This window comes from Herpailurus yagouaroundi, unplaced genomic scaffold (assembly GCF_014898765.1).
Source record: "Herpailurus yagouaroundi ecotype Mexico unplaced genomic scaffold, PumYag 215, whole genome shotgun sequence".
Lineage (NCBI taxonomy): Eukaryota > Metazoa > Chordata > Mammalia > Carnivora > Felidae > Herpailurus > Herpailurus yagouaroundi.
Window position 1 is genome coordinate 9424671 of NW_024412446.1, and position 6000 is coordinate 9430670.

The 6000-nt window shown below is 38.5% G+C and overlaps 1 protein-coding gene and 1 long non-coding RNA gene across 4 annotated transcripts in view; both read right to left on the bottom strand.

Annotated features, from left to right (window-relative positions):
- The window catches only part of YWHAE (tyrosine 3-monooxygenase/tryptophan 5-monooxygenase activation protein epsilon), a 53827-nt gene that overhangs the window by 29367 nt on the left and 18460 nt on the right, over positions 1-6000 (bottom strand). The gene's annotated exons all lie outside the window — the stretch shown is intronic.
- The window catches only part of LOC121017296 (uncharacterized), a 10402-nt gene continuing 4532 nt past the window's right edge, over positions 131-6000 (bottom strand). The window contains exons 2-3 of the long non-coding RNA XR_005784711.1: positions 2845-2852; positions 131-145 (exon numbers count right to left, since the gene is read on the bottom strand). This is a non-coding gene — a long non-coding RNA (uncharacterized LOC121017296). The remainder of the gene's footprint in view (positions 146-2844; positions 2853-6000) is intronic.

Sequence of the window (6000 nt, forward strand, 5' to 3'; positions counted from 1 at the left end):
AAGATATACTCATTCTCTCCCTCTCCCTCCCTCCTTCTCTCTCTCTCTCTCTCTCTCTCTCTCTCTCCCTCCCTCCCTCCCTCCCTCCCTCTGCCCCTCTTCCCTGCTTGTTCCAGTATGTGCTGCACGCTCACACGTGTGCTCTCTCTTAAAACAAATTTCTAATGTAAATCTCCATACTTAATTTTAAACAGATGTAGTTTAGAAATAAAGGAATGAAAAGGAGGAACTCCACCAGAGAATTAGTCTACACAGAAATGGTGAAGTATCACGCCCCTTTATTCATTCATATTCTGAAGCTACCAGAGAAGTAAAATGTCCTTCATTTGGCATGCACATATTTAAGATAACAGTCAAAGGATGATTTTACTCATCTTCAGTAAAGTTAGCATATAAATTTTAAACAATCCCCTAAAATTCTAGAAAGCAGAGTAGCCTGGATGAAATCTACTTAGCATCTCAATTTGAAAACACAAAAGAGGCTGTAAACAGGTTTAAACCTTTTCTAAAGAATCAATAGCCTGGGGGGGGAGGATATGCTTGGGAACAAAATTACTCCCCAAATTTCAGAGACTTCACACAAGGTTTCTTAAGTGAGGAACTATGCCTTTTGATAGTTGAGGATTCCTGGTCAAAGCAGAAAAGGGAAAAACAAAATAATCAGGAAAGGGGTTTTCACTGCCTCTACAGTTACGCACATAAGTGCTGCTCACATTTCACTGATGAACAGCTCACATGGCCCTTCTGCCTAAGTACAGAAGTTGTGAAAAGAGGGGAGGAAGCACTAGTGTATCAATATAAAAGAAAAAGAAAAGCCAATAAAAACACACTAAAATTAAAAAAAAAAAAGGCTGTCAAGTCAAAGCAGACATTATTTTTAAAAGATACACATAGTGGGGTGCCTGGGTGACTCAGTGAGCTAAGCGTCTGACTCTTGATTTCTACTCAGATCACGATCTCACGGTTCATGGGTTCCAACTCTGTGTCAGGCTTACAGCTGACAGCACAGAGCCTGATTGGGATTCTCAAAATTAATAAATACACCTTAAAAAAAATTATATATGTCAAAGTTCAGGTATTATGCTTCTTTTAGAACTGATGGACTTACACAATATCCAAGGAATGGCTGAAATTATCAGCCAAACGAAATTTGGACAATCTCTAAACAGCCAATTCATAGATAATTCAATGACAATCAATACTCTGCCTTACAGATTTATAAAAGATCCAAATAACTTGGTAGCAAAGACTCTGCTGTTAATACTTAGGAATACACCAGGGTGCCTAGGTGGTTCAGTCAGTTGAGCACCAAACTTCAGCTAAGGTCATGATCTCGTTCGTGGTTCATGGGTTTGAGTCCTGCATCGGTGCAGAGCCTGCTTCTGAGCCCCTGTCCCCCTCTCTCTCTGCACCTCCCCTGCTTGTGTTCTCTCTCAGAAATAAACTTTTAAAAATGAAAGAAAAAAACATTTAGGAATACATAGATACACAGATTTTTCTAAATACCATGCACTTTATCACATCGACAAATACTCCATTGGAGATACCAGTTCTGTACCATAAAGCATGGAAAATAAATTTTCATTTGACAATCTTAAGGGAGAGTACAGTATCAGTTAACCATACAACAAATTCAGTATAATCCCTATGGAACATGATTTTTGACATAACTACACTCTAATAAACCCATGAGATTAAGTTGGTTACAAAACATTCTTAGCTAAACTAACTTATAATGGTTGTTAAACATTAAATCCCTGCCAAATTTGACAATTTTAACTTTATCATAAATAATTCGACTGCTTGAGTCTACTCAAAGTTTGTGGTGCCATCATTTTAAAGTCTATTTGCACTTGAGTGGGCTTCCAAATCACTAAGGAATTCTAGGAGATGCTAAAACATAGTTTACGATTTTGTATTACTCAAAACTGTAATTCAATCTATAAAAAAAAAAAAGTCTTGGTGCACCTGGGTGGCTCACTTGGTGAAGTGACCAACTCTTGATTTCAGCTCACGTCATGATCTCACAGTTTGTAGGTTCAAGCCTCATATCTGGCTCTGCGCTCAGTGCAGAGAGCCTGCTTGGGATTCTCTCTCCCGCTCTCTCTGCCCCTCCCCAGCTTGCACGCTCTCTCTCAAAAATAAATACTTTTAAAAAATAAATTTTTAGAAGTTATAAAGGAAGGAAATTTGAAGTAAATAATTTTGCAAGATTTGAAGCTTCTCCTGGGATTTTTAAGCAAGAGTTTAAACGGCTTCAAGTGGACAGAATTAATAAATTAACTTAGAAGTCAATAGAAGTATACTTTGTGTTGGAGGAAATAGGATTTTTGAAATACAAAATATGTCTGGGAAGCCTCTCTAAAGAGGTCCTATTCAATTCTAGTAACACTTCCACAATTCTCACTTGTACTCTTAGTAAGTGGACCAAAAAACACACACTTTGAGAAACATAGCATGCTAGGAAAACACCACCTTTACAGCCAGAAAGACTCAGATGAGACTTTCTTCCTGCCTTACGTATTTATTTACAAGCTATTTAACCTATGTCAGGTAATCTCTGTAAGACTGTTTCCTGATCAGAGATACCCACTAGGTTCTGAGAATTAAAAGGAAGACTGCATAGGCAAATTCTGTAGCAAGTAACAGAACTCAACAGCATCTTAAAAATCCTTTTCTTTGCTTGCCTCTCTTCCAAGATTTAAAAAAAGGGGGACAGAGGAATCCAGGAGGATGTAAGCCCTCAGAGAAATGTTAACAATGTGCTTGATGCAGTAATGAGCTAAATAAAGAACACGGTTTAGAATCTAAGCCTAATAAATAAAACCTTTTGCATCACCTAACTCCATCTCCTCTTTCTAGCCCAGATAACTCCATTCTTAGGCCTCACATGCTTAATTCCAATACTGCACTCTTCATGACATATCTGAAAGAACCTTCCTCTCTCACTACCCAAATCTTATCCACTGGATAGCTCGCCTATTACTCAAGCTTTCCCTAATAATTATTCACAATGCTATCCTCAATTCCCCTTTTCTCAAATTCCTGTATCACATAAGCTAGCAAAATCATTTTGTTTTTAGCCACAATTCTCCTTAAAGTGGACTGTAAGATCCTTTACATTGAGTATTATAGTAAATTCTTTTATCATTCACAAGGGGAAACTCATTCTCAAAACTCACTAAATACCTATTGATTAAAAAGCCCAAGAATGGATTTACAGGAGAAATCCTTAGGAATGCTTTTGAAGGTACCAAGAGAGGAATTCCTAATTATATCAAATGATCAAAATGTAATATAAAAATGTTGATACAGGGGAAAATGATAGAAATCAACAAATGAAGGGAAGAAACATTAAGAAGCCCATAAGGTATGCAGGACCAACTCTAAAACAAGATAAATAGTATTTTTTAAGTCAGATTAAATATGCTTATTAGCATTTACAGCTAAATTTAAATCTAAAGTTATGCTACATATTCTATCATCTGCAAGGCAGAAAGTAATCCTTTATTACTGCACTTGGGCAAATATATCCACATAACTAACCATTACTCATTGTTCAAAGCTGGACAAAAATTAGACAAAAAAAGCTATGCAGTACTGCTACATAGCTTCCAATATTCTCAAACTCAGGATCCCTGACAATTACTTAACTGCTGAAAAAAACCGTTGAGACAGCCTCTCTCTAGAAGGGAACGTTACAAGATCATCTAGTCAAAAGCAGCTGTTTACCCCGAGATACGCATTAGGCTTGGAGTACAGACCAAATGCCTGAATTTTTAATAAGCACACTCAGTTACTCTAATTCAGTCAGGCATGTGAGAAACAATGATCGATTCCAGTGGTTCTCAACGCTGGCTGCACACTGAAATTCTTTAAGGAGTTCTTCTTTTGGGGCACCTGGGTGGCTCGGTGGGTTGAGCGTCCAACTCTTCGCTCAGGTCATGACTTCGCTCAGGTCATTATCTCAGTCTGTGAAACTAAGCCCTGCTGTGGGCTCCTTGCTGAGAGCTAGGATTCTCTCTTCTCACCCCCTCTCTCTGCCCCTCCACCACTGGCCCACGAGTGCTCGCTCACTCTCGCTCTCTGTCACTCAAAATAAATAAACTTTAGAGATGCCTGGGTGGTTCAGTCTGTTGGACATCAGACTTCGGCTCCGGTCATGATCTCATGGTTCATTAAGTTCGTGAGTTCGAGCCCCACATCAGGCTGTGCTCTCAGTGCAGAACCTGCTTCAGATCCTGTCTCCCTCCTCTCTCTCTGCCCTCCCTTGCCCAAGCTCTCTGTCAAAAATAAAACATTTAAAAAATAAACTTTTTTAAAAAAATGTTTGAAGGGGAACCTGAGTGGCTCAGTTCGTGAAGCCTCCAACTCATGATCTCACGGTTTCTGAGACTGAGCCCTGCATGGGGCTTTGCACTGACAGTGGGGAGGCAGCTTGGGATTTTCTCTCTCCCTCTCTGCCCCTCCCCCACTCTCAAAAACAAACCGTAAGAGAAATGAAAAAACATTAAAAAAATAAAAATCCTTTTTAAAAAATGTTGAACATTTCTGTAATTTAACAAAAAGAAAAAAAATTTTTTAAGTTTATTTATTTTTAGAGAGGAGTGAGCAGGGAAGGGACAGAGAGAGAAGGAAAGAGAGAATCCCAAGCAGGTTCTACACTGCCAACTCAGACAAGAGCGACCAGGGGCTGAAACCCACGAACCCTCAAATCATGACCTGAGCCAAAACCAACAGTCAGACATTTAACTGACTGAGCCACCCAGACACTCCAGACGTTTTTGTTTTAGACGTTAGACTGACCTAGATTAACACACCATTTTTTAAATTTTCATGTTAGTCTGGCTAAACCCATCATCCAATTGGTTTCTAAAGTATTTTTTAATATCTACAATGTTTTGCTGAGAAAAAGGTATGTTGCTAAATGATATATGTATGTTTCCATGAAAAAATGTAATACAGATGTGTACATCCACTCTTTTAGGAAACTTTCCATATTAACATCCATACGATCCAGATTTTTCTTAGTGATGTATCAATGGTGGAATAGGCAGCATTTTTCTTTATTGGTGTTATACAAAGTAATAATGTATGTCAAATCAATAGCATGTTGGGGTCTATAAAATGGAAGTATCTTCCTGTATTTGTACGTGCATGGACACTGGAGCAAAGACAAAATTCTCGAAGTATTCAAACCATTAACAATAACAATAATTACTTCTGGCGGTACAGAGAAGCTGTATCTATTTGACAGGGCTGTACTATTGGACTTTATAACATTTAATTTTAGCTTTTATAATTAAAACAGACATGCGTTTCACATTTTAAGTAACGTTTAAAATATTTAAATACATGAGTTCTTGTAGTGAAAACATTATATGCACTGAGCATTCATGAACTCGTACTGTAAAATGAAAAGCTCCTCTCAGAAAAGGATGGTACAGAAGCCAAAGGCCTCAGGTTTATTTACCTTTTTTTATGATGTTTATTTTTGAGGGAGAGAGAGAGGGCATGCAAGCAAGTGGAGGAGGAGTAAAGAGAGGGAGACACAGAATCCAAGGGAAGCTCCAGGCTCTGAGCAGTCAGCATAGAGCCAGGAGGAGGGGCTCAAACTCATGAACCATGAGATCATGACCTGAGCCAAAGTCGAACACTTAACTGACTGAGCCATGGGCACCCCAGGTTTGTTTACTTAGACCAGTAAATTCCACTCCTCAAAATCTCTCCTAAGCAAATAACCCAAATTACAGAAAATGCTACGTTGAATGTAAGTATTTCATTGCAGTATTACTAGCAATATACTAGCCAAAAACGTTTGTTACTGGATGTTACACAGCCAATAAGAATATTTACAAAATAGTTCGTGATAGAAGAAAAATGTCCATAATACAAAACTGTGCAAAACGAGATAAAAAAGTATATAAAAAACAGGCTCCAGGGGCTCCTGGGTGGCTCAGTCGGTTAAGCGGCCGACTTCGGCTCAGGTCATAATCTCGC